The sequence below is a fragment of the Saccopteryx bilineata genome, chromosome 11 (genome assembly GCF_036850765.1).
Source record: "Saccopteryx bilineata isolate mSacBil1 chromosome 11, mSacBil1_pri_phased_curated, whole genome shotgun sequence".
Classification (NCBI taxonomy): Eukaryota; Metazoa; Chordata; class Mammalia; order Chiroptera; family Emballonuridae; genus Saccopteryx; species Saccopteryx bilineata.
In genome coordinates, this window is record NC_089500.1 from 61879053 (window position 1) to 61900248 (window position 21196).

The following is a 21196-nucleotide window of genomic DNA, read 5'->3' on the forward strand; positions in this document are numbered from 1 at the left end:
AACAACTCGTGTACGTTATGCATTATCCAATAAAAATTTGGTGTTGTCCCGGAGGACAGCTGTGATTGGCTCCAGCCACCTGCAACCATGAACATGAGCGGTAGGAAATGAATGGATTGTAATACATGAGAATGTTTTATATTTTTAACATTATTTTTTTTTATTAAAAATTTGCGAGCCAGATGCAGCCATCAAAAGAGCCCCATCTGGCTCATGAGCCATAGGTTCCTGACCCCTGTTCTAAAGTAAACCTATTTCACACCCATCATCCCCACTAGAGCAGGGACCCTAACTGCTGCACAGGAACAGTAGGTCTTCAATATTTTTATATTTTATTTATTCCTTTTTAGAGAGGAGAGAGGGAGAGGGAGAGAGACAGAGAGAGAGAGAGGAGAGAGACAGAGAGAGAGAAGGGGGGAGAAGCTGGAAGCATCAACTCCCATATGTGCCTTGACCAGGCAAGCCCAGCGTTTCGAACCGGTGACCTCAGCATTTCCAGGTCAACGCTTTATTCACTGCGCCACCACAGGTCAGGCAGTAGGTCTTCAATAAATATTTGTTGAATGGGATTCAAACCCACCTTCAACTCAGTACTTGATGCTTTGTGTTATACCACTAACCCTACACAGGTGCTAACTCAAAGTGTGTGCGTGTTGGACCCTACTAGGCCACCTGGCAAAGCAGACAAAGGCCCCACAGGAGTTGACACCTTTGAAAAGCGTAGTAGTGGAAAGCCTCCTGTGATCTTTGCAAGGCTCATAATTTTATTTCATACAATTATTGCTTGTCCAATCTTGTATATCCTGAAATCCCCTACTAGTCAAGAATGGGTGAACAGCCTGACCAGGCAGTGGCGCAGTGGATGGAGTGTCAGACTGGGATGCAGAGGACCCAGGTTCGAGACCCTGAGGTCGCCAGCTTGAGCACAGGCTCATCTGGTTTGAGCAAAAGCCTACCAGCTTGAACCCAAGGTTGCTGGGTCCAACAAGGGGTTACTCGGTCTGCTGAAGGCCTGTGGTCAGGACACATATGAGAAAGCAATCAATGAACAACTAAGGTGTTGCAACGCGCAATGAAAAACTAATGATTGATGCTTCTCATCTCTCTCTGTTCCTGTCTGTCTGTTCTTGTCTATCCCTCTCTCTGACTCACTCTCTGTCTCTGTAAAAAATACATACATAAGTTAAAAAAAAAAAAAAAAGAATGGGTGAACAGCTGACTTGAGTTTCCTCCTAAGGTGAGGTCCTCAACCTCAAACCAGACTGCTCCCTAACTGCTTTATCTGAGGGCGGCTGAGAGAATGGAGACATTATGGTTACATTGTGTAGGGAGTAGCAAAGGAACTTGCCACTTCAGGCTGCTGCTGACCACTTACCATCTTCTCCTGTCTGGCCCCTACTTCCTCTGCCTGCCTCCCTCCCAGGTCAGTGCAGTCCCTTCTCCACTTACAGGCTGCCAGAGTAGCCTTTTAAAAAGTGAACCAGAGCTTGTTGCTCTCCTACTCCAAACCCTTCAGCCGCTCCCTCGCCAGGCCTTGCAGCCTCTGGGCCCTGCTGACACCTTTGACTTGATCTCCCAGCGTTCCTACCTTCCACGTGGCCTCCTTCCTCTGTCAGGCTCTCCCCGCTGTGTGCTGGGCTGTGGCACTGGCTGCCCTGTCTGCCTGAACCCTCTTCTCCACGCCTCCAGCTCTGATCTCTCAAAGCTCCTTCAATCCTGTCATCCCGATTCCTTTTCTCATAGGTTTTATCCAGCTAAATTACCCTTTATTTATATGCTGAATATCTTCTCCTGTACCTCCAAGACTTTGTCTGTTGTTTTTTTTTTTTTTTAAGATTTTATTCATTTTAAAGAGGAGAGAAAAAGAGAGAGAGAGAGAGAGAGAGAAAGAGAGAGAGAGAGAGAGAGAATGGGGGCAGGAGCAGGAAGCAACAACTCCCATATCTGCCTTGACCAGGCAAGCCCAGGGCTTTGAACTGGCGACCTAAGTGTTCCAGGTCAATGCTTTATCCCACTGCGCCACCACAGGTCAGGGGACCTTGTCTGTTTCATGTAGCAAATGAGAATCTAGAAATGACTCTAACTCCTGGTCCCAGTCAGGATTCAGAATTATATTTGTGGAAGGGGAAACAAAATTAAAAATCAACCAAACTAATACCCAATCTGGAGCCTGACATAAGTGGATCTCAAAAATGCGTTCCTTTGCCTGACCAGGTGGTGGCACAGTGGATAGAGCGTCGGACTGGGATGCTGAAGACCTAGGTTCGAGACCCCAAGGTCGCCAGCTTGAGCGAAGGTTCTGGTTTGAGCAAAAGTTCACCAACTTGGACCCAAGGTCACTGGCTCGAGCAAGGGGTTACTTGGTCTGCTGAAGGCCTGCAATCAAGGCACATGTTAGAGAGCAATCAATAAACAACTAAGGTGTCACAATGCGCAATGAAATACTAATGACTGATGCTTCTTATCTCTGTCCCTGTCTATCTGACTCTCTCTGTGTCTCTTGTAAAAAAAAAAAAAAAATGTGTTCCTTTAACCCAGAGGTTGGGAACCTTTTTGGCTGAGAGAGCCATGAATGCCACATATTTTAAAATGTAATTTCGTGCCTGACCAGGCGGTGGCGCAGTGGATAGAGTGTCGGACTGGGATATGGAGGACCCAGGATCAATACCCCGAGGTCGCCAGCTTGAGCGCAGGCTCATCTGGTTTGAGCAAGGCTCACCAGCTTGAGCCCAAGGTCACTGGCTTGAGCAAGGGGTCACTCAGTCTGCTGTAGCCCCCCGGTCAAGGCACATATAAGAAATCAATCAATGAATAACTAAGGAGCCGCAACGAAGAATTGATATTTCTCATCTCTTTCCCTTCCTGTCTGTCCCTACCTGTTCCTCTCTCTGACTCTCTCTGTCTCTGCCACAAAAAAAAAAAAAAAGTAATTCCATGAGAGCCATACAACGACCTGTGTACATTACGCATTATCCAATAAAAATTTGGTGTTGTCCCGGAGGACAGCTGTGATTGGCTCTAGCTACCTGCAACCATGAACATGACCAGTAGGAAATGAATGAATTGTAATACATGAGAATGTTTTATATTTTTAACATTATTATTATTATTATTTTATTTTTTTTAGAGAGGAGAGAGAGAGAAAGGGGGAGGAGCAAGAAGCATCAACTCCCATATGTGCCTTCACCAGGCAAGCCCAGGGTTTTGAACCGGTGATCTCAGTGTTCTAGGTCAACGCTTTATCCACTGCGCCACCACCGGTCAGGCACATTATTTTTTTTTTTAAAGATTTGTCTGCGAGCCAGATGCAGCCATCAAAAGAGCTACATCTGGCTCGCGAGCCATAGGTTCCCGACCCCTGTAGTAGATGAATGGATTAGATTTCAGAGTCCAGAAATAAACCCATATGTCTGCAGTCAGTTGATTTCAGTAAGGGAGCCAAGCTTTTAATGGGGATAGATGTATCTTTTCAAGAAATGGTACTGGGCAACTGCAAAGAAATGTAGTTAAATTTCTTTCTTATACCATACACAAAAATAATTCAAAATGGATCAAAAACCTAAAAGTAGGTGCTAAAACTATAAAACTCTTAGAAAAAGTATACATGTAAATCTTCATGATGTTGAGTTGTACAATGGTTTCTTAGATATAATTTGTAAACCATAGCAAACAATGAAAAAGTTAATAGGACTTCATGAAAGTTTAAAACTTTCTATGAAAAACTGAGGAGCCACAATGAAGACTTGATGCTTCTCATATCTCTCCCTTCCTGTCTGTCTGCCCCTATCTGTCCCTCTCTCTGTTTCTCTCTGTCTCTGTCACACACACACACACACACACACAAAAACCCAAAACTAACTAAATAAAATATATTTAACAAAAAAGAAATCAGCCTGAGCAGGTGGTGGCGCAGTGGATAGAGCGTCATATTGGGATGCGAAGGACCCAGGTTCGAGACCCTGAGGTCGCCAGCTTGAGCGTGGGTTCATCTGGTTTGAGCAAAAGCTCACCAGCTTGGACCCAAGGTCGCTGGCTTGTTACTTGGTCTCCTGAAGGCTCACGGTCAAGGCACATATGAGAAAGCAATCAATGAACAACTAAGGTGTTGCATGCAATGGGCAACGAAAAACTAATGATTGATGCTTCTCATCTCTGCATCTCTCCATTCCTGTCTGTCTGTCCCTGTCTATCCCTCTCTCTGACTCTCTGTAAAAAGAAAAAGAAAAAAAAAGAAATCTGAATTCTCATACAGCAATGTGGGAATATGAAGTGATGTAGTAGCTTTGGAAAAAGTTGACAAGTTCCTCAAAAAGTTAATATAGCCTTGGCCAAGTAGTTCAGTTAGTTGGAGCATTGTGCCAACCCACCAAGGCTGTGGCTTCCATCAGCAGTCAGGGAACAGACAAGAGTCAACCAGTGAATGCATGAACATGTGAAACAGCAAAGTGTTGTTTCTCTCTCTCTCTCCCCTTCTCTCTCTGTAAACTCAATATATATATAAATTTTAAGTTAAATATAGAGTTACCAAATGACCAGCCAGGATTATACCCAAAATAATTGAAAACACATGTTCACAAAAATCTTGTACATGAAGTTGATTAGCAGCATGATTCATAATAGCCAAAAGGGAAAAACTATTCGGGCCCTGGCCAGGTTGCCCATTGGTCTGATTATCATCCCAATATGCCAAGGTTGCAAGTTCTATCTCTGCTCAGGGCACATTGAAGAAATCAACCAATGAATGTATAAATAAATGGAACAACACATCAGTGTTTCTGTCTCCCTTCCTTTCTCTAAAATCAATAAATAAAAATTTTAAAAAACTAAGAAAAACAAAGGCCCTGGCCGGTTGGCTCAGTGGTAGAGCGTTGGCCTGGCGTGCAGGAGTCCCGGGTTCGATTCCCGGCCAGGGCACACAGGAGAAGCGCCCATCTGCTTCTCCACCCCTCCCCCCCTCCTTCCTCTCTGTCTCTCTCTTCCCCTCCCGCAGCCAAGGCTCCATTGGAGCAAAGTTGGCCCAGGTGCTGAGGATGGCTCTGGTTGCAACAGAGCAACGCCCCAGATGAGCAGAGCATCGCCTTCTGGTGGGCATGCTGGGTGGATCCCGGTCAGGCGCATGTGGGAGTCTGTCTGACTGCCTCCCCATTTCCAACTTCAGAAAAATACAAAAAAAACCCTAAGAAAAACAGGAAAATAACCCACATGTTCATTAACTGATACATAGATAAACAAAATGTGGTATAGCCACACCATGGAATTTTTTTTGCCGTAAAAAAAGAATGAGTAGGCCCTGGCCGGCTGGCTCAGCGGTAGAGCGTCGGCCTGGCGTGCGGGGGACCCGGGTTCGATTCCCGGCCAGGGCACATAGGAGAAGCGTCCATTTGCTTCTCCACCCCCGCCCCCACCTCCTTCCTCTCTGTCTCTCTCTTCCCCTCCCACAGCCAAGGCTCCATTGGAGCGGGGATGGCCCGGGCGCTGGGGATGGCTCCTTGGCCTCTGCCCCAGGCGCTAGAGTGGCTCTGGTCGCGGCAGAGCGACGCCCCGGAGGGGCAGAGCATCGCCTCCTGGTGGGCAGAGCGTTGCCACTGGTGGGCGTGCCGGGTGGATCCCGGTCGGGCGCATGCGGGAGTCTGTCTGACTGTCTCTCCCCGTTTCCAGCTTCAGAAAAAAAAAAAAAAAAGAATGAGTATTATTAATACATGCTACAACACAGATGCATCTTGAAAACGTTATTGCTAAGAAGCCAGAAACAAAAGGCTACATAATGTATTACAATTAATATGTGTATGTAGATGTAATATCTAGATATTGTATTTATGTGAATTATCCGGAATAGGCAAATCCATACAGACAGAAAGATTGATGGGTGCCAGGGGCTGGAGAGGTGGGAAATGGGGAGGAACTGCTAATGGGCACAGAGTTTCTTTATACGTTGATGAAATGATAAATGATTATGTTTTCACAGCCTGTGAATATACTAAAAACCACTGAATTAAACACTTTTTTTTTAATTAGACACTTTTAAACTGGTGGATGGTAAATTTTGTGGTGTATGAATTTTTAAATAATTTTATTAATTGATTTTAGAGAAAGAGGAAGGAAGAAAGAGAGAGGGAGAGAGAGAGATCAGTTTGTTGTTCCACTTATCCATCCTGTCATTGGTTGCTCCTTGTATGTGCCCTGACCGCGGATGTTGGAATAATGCTCCAACCAACTGGCCTACTTGGCCAGGGCTGTGGTATATAAATTATATCTCAAATAAACAAACAAACAAAAAACAAGTAGATTACAAAATAATGTATATGTGTTGGGTAGGCAGTCTTTACAATGACCTCAATGATTCTTACTTTCTGGTATTCACACCCTTTGGTATGAACCAGATTTACAGCAGAAGTTAAAAGATGTTTGTTTGTTTTAAAAATCTATTTATTGATTTTACAGAGAGAGGAAAGTGTGGGGAGCAAGAAGTAACTCATATTTGCTTTACTTTAGCTGTTCATTGATTGCTTGTCATATGTGTCTTGACCAGGCAAGTCCAGGGTTTTGAACCAGCAACCTCAGCATTTCAGGTTGATGCTTTATCCACTGTGCCACCACAGGCCAGGCAAGAAATGTCTTTTTTTGATATTAAGTTATAAAAAAAAGCATGGTTTCTATACTGGAGACTCCATCTCTATTTCTCTTATTTGCATTCCTTGCTCTGGGGAAGCTGTCATGAGCAGCTCTATGGAGATCAGCTAGTGAAGACCTAAGTGTTAGGTTAGGTAACGAGTTAGAAATAAGCTGGGACAGGCAAAAGGGGGAGAGGACAAATTGCCCCCATGCATTCCTGCATGTATGCAGGGTCTAGATGAGTCTTTAAGCCAGAAAAGGCCTCACCATACCTAGACTGTTGGTCGCCAGTTCCCTAATACAGTATCAGCCACATAGCAGTACAATGAAGACAGATAAATGAGAGGGAGAAGCTGGAAAAATAAGGGATGGGGAGAACAGAAGCAGGAAAGTCCAGAAAGTAAAAGCCCATAGATAGGCCTGACCTGTGGTGGCGCAGTGGATAAAGCGTCGACCTGGAAATGCTGAGGTCGTCGGTTCGAAGCCCTGGGCTTGCCTGGTCAAGGCACATGTGGGAGTTGATGCTTACCCCTTCTCTCTCTCTGTCTCTCTCCCTCTCTGTCTCTCTCTCTCCTCTCTAAAAATGAATAAATAAAATTAAAAAAAAAAAAAGCCCATAGATAGCTAAATCTCTTTTTTATTAAGTGAGAGGAGGGGAGGCAGAGAGACTCCCGCATGCGCCCAACCAGGATCCACTAGGCAAGCCCCCTATGGAGCGACGCTCTGCCCATGTGGGGCATTTCTCCGTTACTCAGCAACCAAGGTATTCTTAGTGCCTGAGGTGGAGGCCAGGGAGCTATCCTCAGCACTCAGGGCCAACTCACTCAAATCAATCTAGTGATGGCTACAACGAGGGGGGGGGGGAGAGAGAGAGGTGAGAGGGGGAAGGATGGAGAAGCAGATGGTTGCTTCTCCTGTGTGCCCTGACCAGGAATCAAACCTGGGACATCCACACACTCCACACACCAGGCTGATGCTCTATCACTGAGCCAACCAGCCAGGTCTAGGGCACTCATTCTTTTTTGTGTGGGTGGCAGAGACAGAGAGAGATAGAGGGACAGATAGGGACAGACAGAAGGGAGAGAGATGAGAAGCATCAATTCTTTGTTGCGGCACCTTAGTTGCTCATTGATTGCTTTCTCCTATGTGCCTTGACTGGGGCGCTATAGCAGACCATGTGACCCCTTGCTCAAGCCAGCGACCTTGGGCTCAAGCTGGTGAGCCTTTCAGAAACCATGAGGTAACATCAAGTGCTTGTTTTTAGCTGCCAAGTTTGGAGGTAATTTTGATACTTCCTGAAGTTTCATAAAACTGGAACTACCTCACCTTGGTGATGGTGTGGAAGGAAAAAAAATCTATACTTCCCAAAGAACCTACAACTACATGATTCCTTGTCTCACTTTCTGCACTGTGCTCATACGGAGGATGAGTCACAGTGGTAAGACCAGTCCTGCCACTTCTCTGTACATTCCTGAGGCAGGGCCTGTCAGTGCCTTCATCTTAACAGATGTCCTTAATCATCTTTAAACGTGATGTTCTCAAAGCTCTGTCCTCAAATTTGATCTCTATTGTCAATACTAGGAAATGGGAAAAGACCTTGTCAATATTTGGATCTAAGACATTCATAACCTATCATGACCTGGTCTCACTTTCTGCTTCCTCCCTTCTAAATGTTCTCTAAGAACTCTGAACCATTGCCTGACCAGGCGGTGGCGCAGTGGATAGAGCGTCGGACTGGGATGCGGAGGACCCAGGTTCGAGACCCCAAGGTTGCCAGCTTGAGCTCGGGCTCATGTGGTTTGAGCAAAAGCTCTCCAGCTTGGACCCAAGGTCGCTGGCTTGAGCAAGGGGTTACTCGGTCTGCTGAAGGCCCACGGTCAAGGCACATATGAGAAAGAAATCAATGAACAACTAAGGTGTTGCAAAACGCAACGAAAAACTAATGATTGATACTCCTCATCTCTCTCTGTTCCTGTCTGTCTGTCCCTCTCTCTGACTCTCTCTTTGTCTTTGTAAAAAAAAAAAAAAAAAAAAAGAACTCTGAACCATCAGCAAGTTCTGGAATGAGTTCTGACACGCTCTCTTTTCCCAAACCTTTGCACATACTAGTCCCTCCGCTGGCAGTAACCTTCCTTTTCCTTTGCCCAGCAGAGTCTTACTCATCCTTCATGAGTTACCTCAGCACTTCATCCCTTCCCTTGACAATTCTTGCCACCGTGGCTACATCAGGTGCTTCTCCTGGGACAGCCTACTCCTTTGCTTCCTTTAGCCTTTTTCAGATTGCAGAGGCAGAAAGCTGCTCACCTACATTTATTTTCTCTTTCATAGCATACAGCTGTTGCTGGAAGGCAGCTGCCTGACCCAGTCCCAGATTTCTACTTCCTCTTCCATCAAGGTGTGCAATATGACTAACTCTTGCCAAGGTAATGTGAGTAGGAGTATATGTGTCACTTCCACACCAAAGCACTTGTGAAGAGGATGTTCCAACTCCACAAAGTTCTTCCCCTGCCACTAGCTGTATTTAGACAATGACAAGCTCCTTGGGAATGGTTGTACCACAAGGTAGAAAGAGTCTGATACTCCAACTCAATGTATGGAGAACACCTGCTTCTATTTTGTTTGAGATCTGAATCATTTGGATGTCTGTTTGTTATAGCAGCTAGTGTTGCTTTACCTAATACAGTATTGTAAATTTTTTTATTGGCTCAAAAGCAACACTGATTTATTATCTTACAATTCTGTAAGTCAGAAATCCCACTGGGTATTACTGGGTTAAAATTAAGGTGTTGGCAGGGCTGCATTCCTTCTGAAGGCTCTAAAGGAGAATTTGTTTCTTTACCTATTCCAACTTTAGAAGCCACTGGCATTCTTTGGCTCATGAACTCTTCTTCCATCTTCAATGCGAGAGTTGTAGCACCTTCCAATCTGTCTTGTAATGGTGTTTTGTCTCATATATTCTTGCTAGACTAGTCTTGGACAAAATGTGGGAGTTTTTTTACGTGAGAGAAGAGGGGTGGGGGTGGGGGATAGGAGAGCAATGAATTTACCAGTCATTCAAGAAATATTCACTGAGTACCATCTCATGAAGCTAATATTCTAGGAGGGAGAAACAATGAATGAAGATGTGGTACGTGTATACAATGGAATACTACTCAGCCATAAGAAATGATGACAGTGCCATTTACAACAACATGGATGGAACTTGAGAACATTATACTGAGTGAAATAAGTAAATCAGAAAAAGCTAAGAACTATATGATTTCACACATAGGTGGGATATAAAAATGAGACTCGTGGACATAGATAAAAGTAAAGTGGTTACGGGGGAAGGGGTTGTGAGGAAAGGGTGGGGGGAGGGGAGTAAAGAAGAACAAATATAAGGTGACAGAAAATGATTTGACTTTGGGTGATGGGCACACAACACAAGCAACAATTCAAATGCTATAGAAATATTTACCTGAAACCTATGTACTCTTATTGATCAATGTCACTTCATTAAATTTCTAAATAAAAATTTTAAAATAATAAAAAACAAAAAAAAGGTGAACAAGTAAACAATTACAGAGGATCATTTTTTTTTTTTTTTTTTTTCCTGAAGCTGGAAACCGGGAGAGACAGTCAGACAGACTCCCGCATGCGCCCCACTGGGATCCACCTGGCACGCCCACCAGGGGCGATGCTCTGCCCACCAGGGGACGATGCTCTGTCCCTCCGGGGCGTTGCTCTGCCGCGACCAGAGCCAGTCTAGCGCCTGGGGCAGAGGCCAAGGAGCCATCCCCAGCGCCCGGGTCATCTTTGCTCCAATGGAGCCTTGGCTGCGGAAGGGGAAGAGAGAGACAGAGAGGAAGGAGGTGGGGAGTGGAGAAGCAAATGGGTGCTTCTCCTATGTGCCCTGGCCGTGAATCGAACCCGGGTCCCCCGCACGCCAGGCCGACGCTCTACCGCTGAGCCAACCGGCCAGGGCAGGATCATTTCTTAGAGAGATTATATGGAGAAAATGTTACAATGTAACAAAGTTATAGGATAAAAAAATAAGTGGGAAATAATATTTGATCTAGGATAGTCTCTCTGTAATGTCATTTAAATTATGACGCAAGTGGGGAACTTTCCAGAACATTCAGTGAGAGTCAGAGGAGTGGCGGCTTTCGGAGCTGCGCACAGAAACGCTCTCTTTCCTGCTCCTCCACACCAGCCTCGGCCAGCTCACCACCTCTCAAAAATGGTGAAATAAACCACTTACTACGATGTTTTGGGGGTCAAAACCAGAGGTGGATTTAACAGTGGGCACACAGGGCGCGCGCCCTTGGCCCGACTTCTGAAAGGCCCGGTAAAACCCCAACTATATATATACTTTTTTCTAATGACACCAAGTTTGGTTTCATCTGTGCAATTTTAACATTAATAGTACATAATATTTTTATTTACTTAAAAATATAGTTAACATGTATTTTTATTTTCCATGTCTCTCTTTATTTTTAATTTTTATTTTTTTTTCATTTTTCCGAAGCTGGAAACGGGAGGCAGTCAGAGACACACTCCCGCATGCGCCGGACCGGGATCCACCCAGCATGCCCACCAGGGGGCGATGCTCTGCCCCTCTGGGGCGTCGCTCTGTCGCATCCAGAGCCATTCTAGCGCCTGAGGCAGAGGCCACAGAGCCATCCTCAGCGCCCGGGCCATCTCTGCTCCAGTGGAGCCTCGGCTGCGGAAGGGGAAGAGAGAGACAGAGAGGAAGCAGAGGGGGAGGGGTGGAGAAGCAGATGGGCGCCCCTCCTGTGTGCCCTGGCCGGGAATCGAACCCAGGACTCCTGCACGCCAGGCTGACGCTCTACCGCTGAGCCAACTGGCCAGGGCCCTCTCTTTTATTTTTTTAAAAGATTTTATATATTCATTTTAGAGAGGCGAGAGAGAGAGGGAGAGAGAGAGAAGGGAGGAGGAGCAGGAAGCATCAACTCCCATATGTGCCTTGACCAGGCAAGCCCACAGTCTCGAATCAGCCACCTCAGCATTCCAGGTTGTCACTTTATTCACTGCACCACCACAGGTCAGGCTCTCTCTCTTCTTTTTAAGGGACCCAATATTTTCTTCTGTGTCTGGGCCTCAACTGACCTTAATCTGCCTCTGGTCAAACCCAGTGCCACCCAGGAAGAACTGAAAAAAGCTTACAGGAAGTTCTTGAAGTACCACTCTGATAAGAATCCAAATGAAGGAGAGAGGTTTAAACAGATTTCTCAAGCTTACAAAGTGCTCTTTGATGCAAAGAAAAGGGAATTATATGAAAAAGGAGGAAAACAAGCAATTAAAGAAGGTGGAACAGTCTGACCAGGCAGTGGTGCAGTGGATAGAATGTAGACCTGGGACCCTGAGGACCCAGGTTTGAAACCCCAAGGTCACTGGCTTGAGCGTGGGCTCACTAGTTTGAGCATGGTGTCACCAGCTTGAGTGTGGAATCATAGACATGACCTCATGGTTGTTGGCTTGAGCCCAAAGGTCACTGTCTTGAAGCCCATGGTCACTGGCTTGAACCCGAAGGTCACTGGCATGAGCCTAAGCTCGCTGGTTTGAGTAAGGGGTCACTGTCTCAGATGGAGCCCCCAGGTCAAGGTATATATGAGAAGCAATCAATGAACAACTAAGGTGCCACAGCTATAAATTGATGGCTCTCATTTCTCTCCCTTCCTGTCTGTCTGTCCTTCTCTCTCTCTTTTTTCACTAAAAAAAGAAAAAGAAGAAGATGGAGCAAGTGGCAGTTTTGGCTCCCCCATGGACATCTTTGATAATTTTTTTGGAGGAGGAGGAAGAACGCAGAGAGAAAGGAGAGGTAAAAATATTGTGTCTCAGCTCTCAGTAACCTTAGAAGACTTATATAATGGTGCAACAAGAAAGCCAGCTCTGCAAAATAATGTGATTTGTGACGAACATGAGGCTGAGGTGGTAAGAAAGGATCAGTAGAGTGCTGTCCCATTGCCGAGGCACTGGAATGTAAATAAGAATCCATCAGGCTCTGGCTGGTTGGCTGAGTGGTAGAGCGTCGGCCTGGCGTGCAAGGGGTTCCGGGTTCGATTCCCGGCCAGGGCACACAGGAGAAGCGCCCATCTGCTTCTCCACCCCTCCCCCTCTCCTTCCTCTCTGTCTCTCTCTTCCCCTCCCGCAGCCGAGGCTCCATTGGAGCAAAGATGGCCCGGGCGCTGGGGATGGCTCCTTGGCTTCTGCCCCAGGCGCTAGAGTGGCTCTGGTCGCAACAGAGCGACGCCCCGGAGGAGCAGAGTATCGCCCCCTAGTGGGCAGAGCATCGCCCCCTGGTGGGCGTGCCGGGTGGATCCCGGTCGGGCGCATGCGGGAGTCTGTCTGACTGTCTCTCCCCGTTTCCAGCTTTGGAAAAATACAAAAAAAAAAAAAAAAAAGAATCCATCAGATGGAACCTGGAGTGATTCAGCCAATTCGGTCTGTGTGCATAGAGTGCCAGGGCCCTGGGGAATAGATCAGTCCTAAAGATAGATGTAAAAGTTGCAATGATGGAATATTGTTCAAGAGAAAACGATTCTGGAAGTTCAGATGGACAAAGGCATGAAAGATGGCCAGAAGATAACATTCCGCGGGGAAGGAGACCAAGAACCAGGCCTGGAGCCAGGAGATATTATAATTGTTTTAGATCAGAAGGACCATGCTGTTTTCACTCCATGAGGGGAAGACCTTTTCAAGCGGCTGAAGCATTGCGTGGCTTCCAAAAGCCGATAGCTACTCTTGACAACCAAACCATAGTCGTCACCTTTCAGCCAGGTCACACTGTCAAGCATGGAGATACCAAGTGTGTGCTAAATGAAAGCATGCCAGTTTATCGTAGACCATGGGAAAAAGGTTGCTTAATCATCGAATTGAAGATAAACTTTTCTAAAAATGGCTTTCTGTCTCCTGATAAGTGTTCTTTGCTAGAAAATTCCTACCTGCAAGAATGAAAGTAGAAGAGACTGATGAGCTGGACCAGGTAGAACTGCTGGACTTTGATCCAAATCAAGAAAGACAACGCCATTACAATAGAGAAGCATATGAGGATGATGCACATCATATCAGGATTGTGTTCAGAGTCAGACCTCTTAATGGGGCCAGTGAGTAACGCTCACTGCTGGCCTTTTATATACTGTAGTAAATGAGCAAAGGACTATAATCATAATATGCTCTCTACTTGCTATTGTTTTTGTTTTAATATTCAACTATAGTAGTGTTTTAAAAGTAATACCTTATTATTATTGATATTAAAGAATTGCTTTTTTATTATTCCTTTAAGCCCTCATGATTGCAAGTGTTTTGTGTTCAGTGTTCCTTCACTTAATTTCCAGGCTCCCGTGTAGCAATACCAGTGGAGAGTTTTGCCTCAAGGTATGGTTAACAGTCCTACTTTGTGCCAGAAATATGTTGCTCAAGCTATCTCTCCAGTACAAAGGCAGCACCCTAACGCATACATAATTCATTACATAGATGATATTCTTATCGCTCATACAGATAAAGATACTGATGATTTTGCAACAATTAGAATATTGTTACAAAATCTTTGAAAGAATCAGGACTTTATATAGCTCCTGGAAAGGTACACCAGTCCTTGCTTTTCTCTTATTTAGGACAAATTATTGAGGGACAGACGGTAATGGAGAGAGATGAGAAGCATCAATTCTTCATTGCAGCACTTTAGTTGTTCATTGATTACTTTTTCATATGTGCCTTGATGGGGGAGGGGAGCCTACAGCAGACCGAGTGACCCCTTGCTCAAGCCAGCGACCTTGGCGTCATGTTAAGCTGTGGTGCTGGATGGTTTACACTACCCCTCATGTTCCCCAGAAAGACTGGAGGTAAGTTTTTTCTATCCGTTGTCTGGTGTAAAGTTAAGATGATATGTATGGTGCGGGTTTTCTGCACTCAACACAATTAAGAGTAAGAAAAGAGGAATTCTTCAATGTATTGACAAGGAATTGAGAGTTTGCCTTTCAAATATATGCCCAAACATTGAAGAAATGGCTAGGACACATCAGACTCATGTTTCTCATAAACATAAGAGTGAAAAAACTTAACACATTCGCGACGGGACCTGCCAAATTTACTAAATCTTACTAAGAATGTATCTATATATAAAAAAAGATAACTTTTTTGTCATTTTTTATTTTATAACCCTTTTTTTATGAATTCTAGAAAGCATAACTAAAAAAATGTAACATAAAAGTGTTTTTTAATGTCAGAATAAATTTAATTTTGTCATTTATTTTGTTTAATTACCATAAAAGCACACTTGGACTTTATTTTTTTTCTTTAATATTTTTTTTTTCTTCTGAAGCTGGAAACGGGGAGAGACAGTCAGACAGACTCCCGCATGCGCCCGACTGGGATCCACCCGGCACACCCACCAGGGGCGACGCTCTGCCCACCAGGGGGCGATGCTCTGCCCCTCCGGGGCGTCGCTCTGCGGCGACCAGAGCCACTCTAGCGCCTGGGGCAGAGGCCAAGGAGCCACCCCAGCGCCCGGGCCATCTTTGCTCCAATGGAGCCTTGGCTGCGGGAGGGGAAGAGAGAGACAGAGAGGAAGGAGGGGGTGGGGGGTGGAGAAGCAAATGGGCGCTTCTCCTGTGTGCCCTGGCCGGGAATTGAACCCGGGTCCTCCGCACACCAGGCCGACGCTCTACTGCTGAGCCAACCGGCCAGGGCCTTTTTTCTTTAATATTTGACTTAATTATTATAACATATTTCTCAGAAATTTGTATATAGTGCGCCTACAATTATTTGTAGAATTTTATTTATTTTTATTTTTAATTATTTTTAATTTTTATTTATTCATTTTAGAGAGGAGAAGGAGAGACAGAGACAGAGAGAGAGAGAGGGAGGAGAGACAGAGAGAGAGAGAGAAGGGGGGGAGGAGCTGGAAGCATCAACTCCCATATGTGCCTTGACCAGGCAAGCCCAGGGTTTCGAACCAGCAACCTCAGCATTTCCAGGTCGACGCTTTATCCACTGCGCCACCACAGGTCAGGCTATTTGTAGAATTTTAAATGCGCCCCATCTTCAAAAAGTTTGAGAACCATTGGTCTAGACAAAGAAGAGATGAGTAAACAGTCATCAAGTAAGCAGTGTCATGGGGCTGTGACAGGGTATACTATGCACACAGGAGAAGAGAGGGTGGTGCTCAGAAAAGGCACTGAAGTGCAAGTGGCCTGTGAAGGGAGACACATCTCACAGAGACATACACCTACAGTGTCTCTGCTTAAAACCTTTCAGGACCGCCTGACTAGGCGGTGGCACAGTGGATAGAGCGTTGGACTGGGATGCGGAGGACCCAGGTTTGAAACCCTGAGGTTGCCAGCTTGAGCGCGGGCCCATCTGGCTTGAGTAAAGCTCACCAGCTTGGACCCAAGGTCACTGGCTTGAACACGGGGTTACTTGGTTTGCTGTAGCCCCACAGTCAAGGCACATATGAGAAAGCAATCAATGAACAACTAAGGTGTCGCAACAAAAACTAATGATTGATGCTTCTCATCTCTCTCTGTTCCTGCCTGTCTGTCCCTGTCTATCCCTTTCTCTGACTCTTTCTCTGTCCCTGTAAGAAAACAAACAAAACCTTCCAGGACCTCTTATCACATGTGGTATGTATTATATTTCAAAGGCCTTACCATGGCCTATGAGAACTCATATGATCTGGTTCTATCCATTTTACCATCGTACCTGTTTCCACTCATTGAATTGGACACTGTTTCTACACAAGGGTTTGCCCTCACCGTTCCCTCTACCTGTAACATTTTTGCTCAGGTTCCATCTTGTCAACAAGTCTTTGCCAAATGTCACCTCCTCAGTAAGACTTTCTCACTAACTGTGTCTGACATTGCCTCACCTCCAACTTCTATTGCTGTTCCATAATACCATCTTATCACCTGCATCCCATTTATCACTTTATGGGTTTTTTAAAATTTAAATATTTGATAGTTAATACAAACTCATGGTTAAAACTTAAAGACAGTATAAAAGATATGCCCTGAAAATCTAGCTCTCACACCTATCCCATGCATCAGGTATGGTGGCTTTGTAATGCATTGATTAAACTATGGTTACATTTCCCAGAATTTTCTTCTGTATATGGATCTGCATTTATGTTAGTCATAAGAGATCTTTGCATGTGATTTTGCAAAGGCAAAAGCAGTCATTGTTTATACCAGGGGTCCCCAAACTACAGCCCGCGGGCCACATGCGGCCCCCTGAGGCCATTTATCCGGCCCCCGCTGCACTTCCGGAAGGGGCACCTCTTTCATTGGTGGTCAGTGAGAGGAGCATAGTTCCCATTGAAATACTGGTCAGCTTGTTGATTTAAATTTACTTGTTCTTTATTTTAAATATTGTATTTGTTCCCATTTTGTTTTCTTACTTTAAAATAAAATATGTGCAGTGTGCATAAGGATTTGTTCATAGTTTTTTTATAGTCTGGCCCTCCAGTGGTCTGAGGGACAGTGAACTGGCCCCCTGTGTAAAAAGTTTGGGGACCCCTGGTTTATACTCTGGTTTGCTGGTCTTGCTGACTTGGGGTAATACCGCAAACCCACATCTCCTCCAACCTTGTTAGACCTCCCTCTTCTGCTTCTCTGAATCCTGGTTAAGCATATTGGCAGCTTTGTGGTAAAGGGTACCAGATTTTGTTGCAGGTCACCCATGCACAGAATTGGAGGTGGAGGTGATGAGAGATAGATATGGGCTTCCCTTGGTCCATGTGAGTTCTAGTCATCCTCATGGGATCCAGTCTATGATTGTTTTCATCCACATTCAGCTTCTCTTCCTGACAGATGGTCTAGTTGACCTATCGTGGCTGGTATTGGTCTCAACACTGGACATAGAAGCAACAGCCTGCATAGACTTTCTTCCAATTCTGACATTTTTGTAAATTCTAATCCCTACCATTAATTCCTTATTCTAATTTCTCTGAGTGTCTTAATTGATATACCAAATAACCAGTTTTGATTTGTTAAAGTATATTTTTTAAAATCTGTATATTTATTTATTATAGAGAGAGAAGGAGAGAGGGCGAAACATTTATTTGTTATTTCATGTATTTATACTCTAACCAACTGAGCCACCTGGCCAGGGCCTGCTAAAATATGTTCTTATTCTACCCTGATAGTTTTTTTTTGTTTTTGTTTGTTTGTTTGTTTGTTTCAGAGACAGAGAGTCAGAGAGAGGGATAGATAGGGACAGAGAGACAGGAACAGAAAGAGATGAGAAGCATCAATCATTAGTTTTTCGTTGGGACATCTTAGTTGTTCATTGATTGCTTTCTTATATGTGCCTTGACTGTGGGGCTACAGCAGGCCGAGTGACCCCTTGCTCGAGCCAGCGACCTTGGGTCCAAGCTGGTGAGCTTTGCTCAAACCAGATGAGCCCACGCTCAAGCTACGAGCTCTGGGTCTCGAACCTTGGTCCTCTGCATCCCAGTCCAATGCTCTATCCACTGCGCCACTGCCTGGTCAGGCTATTTTTCTTTTCAAAGAAGGGAATATATAGTATATAATTTTCTGTATCTTGCTTTATCACTTAATAATACTTCTTGGAGATATTTCCATATCTATATATGAAGAATTTTCTCATTTTTTTTACAGTTTTATATTATTCCATTTGCTGGATATATCATACTTTATTTAACCCGTTCCACCTTGATGGAAATATGAATTAAATTCTCATTTATGTGTGTCAGGTTTCTTTGTTCATTTGTTTACTTACACGTGTTTTACTACAAAAAGTAATAAGGACCTTGAGACCAAAGGCCTTGTTTTTTGTTTGTTTTTTCATCAGCACCTAATAATAACTATCACATAATATATTACTTTTTAATTTAATTTATTGGGGTGACATTGGTTAGCATAATTATATGGGTTTCAGGTGAACATATAATTTAGTCTTAGTAAATCGTATATTGAAAGAATAAATATTCACATCCATACTCATTACTACTCTCAAATTGCTTTTTTTAGCCAGGCTATGCTGAGGGACCCAGATCCTAGCTACCCCATCTCTGCCTCAGTCCAGCATATCTAACTGCTTCTTCCACATCTCCACTTGAATATCCCATGGAGGACCTCTGAGTCAGTATTGCCAGAACTGAACTCCTAATTCCTAACCTCTTTCAACCTACCCCTCCTTCTCCCTCTAGGCTCCAGTATTCTCTCTTTACCTCTGATCTCTCACATTCATTTAAATAACACCAGGCCCCACCCATGTTCCACTGATGTGACAAGCTTTCCTTAAGTGAGTTGTATGCATGGATCAATAAATCTCAGTCGCCTGACCTGTGGTGGCGCAGTGGATAAAGCGCTGACCTGGAAATGCTGAGGTCGCCAGTTCGAAACCCTGGGCTTGCCTGGTCAAGGCACATATGGGAGTTGATGCTTCCAGCTCCTCCCTCTGTCTCTCTCCTCTCTAAAAATGAATAAATAAAATAAAGAAAAAATTTTAAAAAAAATCTCAATCCTTGCCATTCCCTTTCCACCCAGCTTCATATACAACCCCAGCTTAGGCTTCCTCCCCTCTTACCTCCATCAGGAGGACACCAGGTTACTCTTTTGTTTTGTTTTGTTTTGTTTTACAGGGAGAGAGAGAGAGAGAGACAGACAGACAGACAGACAGACAGGAACAGAGAGAGATGAGAAGCATCAATCATCAGTTTTTCGTTTCGACACCTTAGTTGTTCATTGATTGCTTTCTCACATGTGCCTTGACCACGGGCCTTCAGCAGACCAAGTAACCCCTTGCTCAAGCCAGTGATCTTGGGTCCAAGCTGGTGAGCTTTCTGCTCAAACCAGAAGAGCCCGCGCTCAAGCTGGCGACCTCTGGGTCTTGAACCTGGGTCCTTCCACATCCCAGTCCAACGCTCTATCCACTGCGTCACTGCCTGGTCAGGCACCAGGTTATTCTTAAAACATCTGATTATGTCATTCCCTTAACTAAAAACTCTGTGGGTTCAATCCCCACCTATCACCCAAGCCTGCCTTACTAAAGATCTTCCTCTTCCTCTTCTTCCTCCTCCTCCTCCTCCTTCTCCTCTTCTTCAAGATTTTTGAGAAAGAGGAAGAGGAGGGGAGAGAGAGAGAGAGAGAGAGAAACATCAATTTGTTGTCCTACTTATTTATACATTCATTGGTTGATTGTTGTATGTGCCCTCACTGGGGATTGAACCTGCAGCCTTGGCATATTGGAATGATGCTCTAACTAACCAACTGAGCTACCGAGCCAGGGCCTCTACTGAAAGTCTTTTATATAACTGTTCCCTTTCCTTTTATTTTGTGTAGGCTCTAGTCTGGTTATTTATTGCTGTGTAACAATGCAGCCCACATGTAGTAGCTTAAGACAAAATTAATTAGCATTTCTTGATTCTGTAATTGACTAGTTCTCGCTTGGGGCCTTTTGTATGTTTGCAGGCAGATTATAGTTGGATCTGAGTTAACTGATATTTAATATGGGTGGACATCCCAAATGGTTCATATACACGGCTGGTAACTGATGCTGGCTGCCTACTAGGGGCTCACCTAGGAATGTTGATAAGAATTCCTATACATGGTTTGGACTTTTCACAGCATGGAAGGTAGTTTCTGAGGAGCAGCTTCTACTGCCTGGACTTTCAAATGTTCTGGGAAAAAGGTGTAAGGATTCTACTTGATCAGGTGGTGGTGCATTGGCCTGGGATGCTGAGGACCCAGGTTTGAAACCCCAAGGTTGCTGGCTTGGGGGCAGGCTCATCCAGCTTGAGAATGGGGTTTCTAGCTTAAGCGTGAGATCATAGACATCACCTCATAGTCTGGCTTGAGCCCAAGGTCACTGGCTTGAGCAAGTGGTCACTGGCTCAGCTGAAGCCTCCCCAGTCAAGGCATGTATGATAAAGCAATCAACAAACAACTAAGGTGCTACAAATATGAGTTGATGCTTCTCATCTCTCTCCCATCCTGTCTCTCTCATTCTCACTAAAAAAAAAAAAAAAGTGCAAGTCTTCTTATCTTCTTATACTCTAGCAGTGGAATTAGAGGTTATAATTGGTCAAACAAGTTAGTCAGGCCAACCCATATTCAAAAGGAAGGGAAGGAGCATATCTCAAAGAAGGAGCATATCTCAAAGAAGATTCACTTCTAATCTTTCTTAGTCCACCTCTGGACTCAAGTTATTTATATTTCTTAAATGTGCAAAATATACTCACCCAAGGACCCAGTACATCATTGACTCATAATGGCTATTGTCATGTAAATTAGGTCCAGGTGTGATGAGGCTCTTCACTTATGATTCCTCAAGAACAGATTCCTGAGTACTATTCCCCTTGATCTGAAGACTTTGAACTACAGACATATTATCTGCTCTCCACAAAGCCAACAAACAGGGTTGACATACATAAGAGAGCCAGGGCAGACACGTCTGTTCAAAAAGGGAAAAAACAGTAGTAACATAGCTACCACTGGATCATAGCAATTCTGAAATCCAGTTAGGCCCCTATTTGGAGCTCTTTGATAAGATCAAATCTTCCTTAGGAATAATTCTTTCTTTTTTCTTTTTTTTTTTTTTTTTTTTACATAGAGAGAGAGTC

The 21196-nt window shown here is 44.5% G+C and overlaps 1 pseudogene; it reads left to right on the forward strand.

Moving 5' to 3' along the window:
* The first annotated feature begins 12532 nt into the window (after positions 1 to 12532).
* LOC136315064 (dnaJ homolog subfamily A member 1-like) lies at positions 12533 to 13726 on the forward strand (annotated as a pseudogene).
* Positions 13727 to 21196: the final 7470 nt, after the last annotated feature.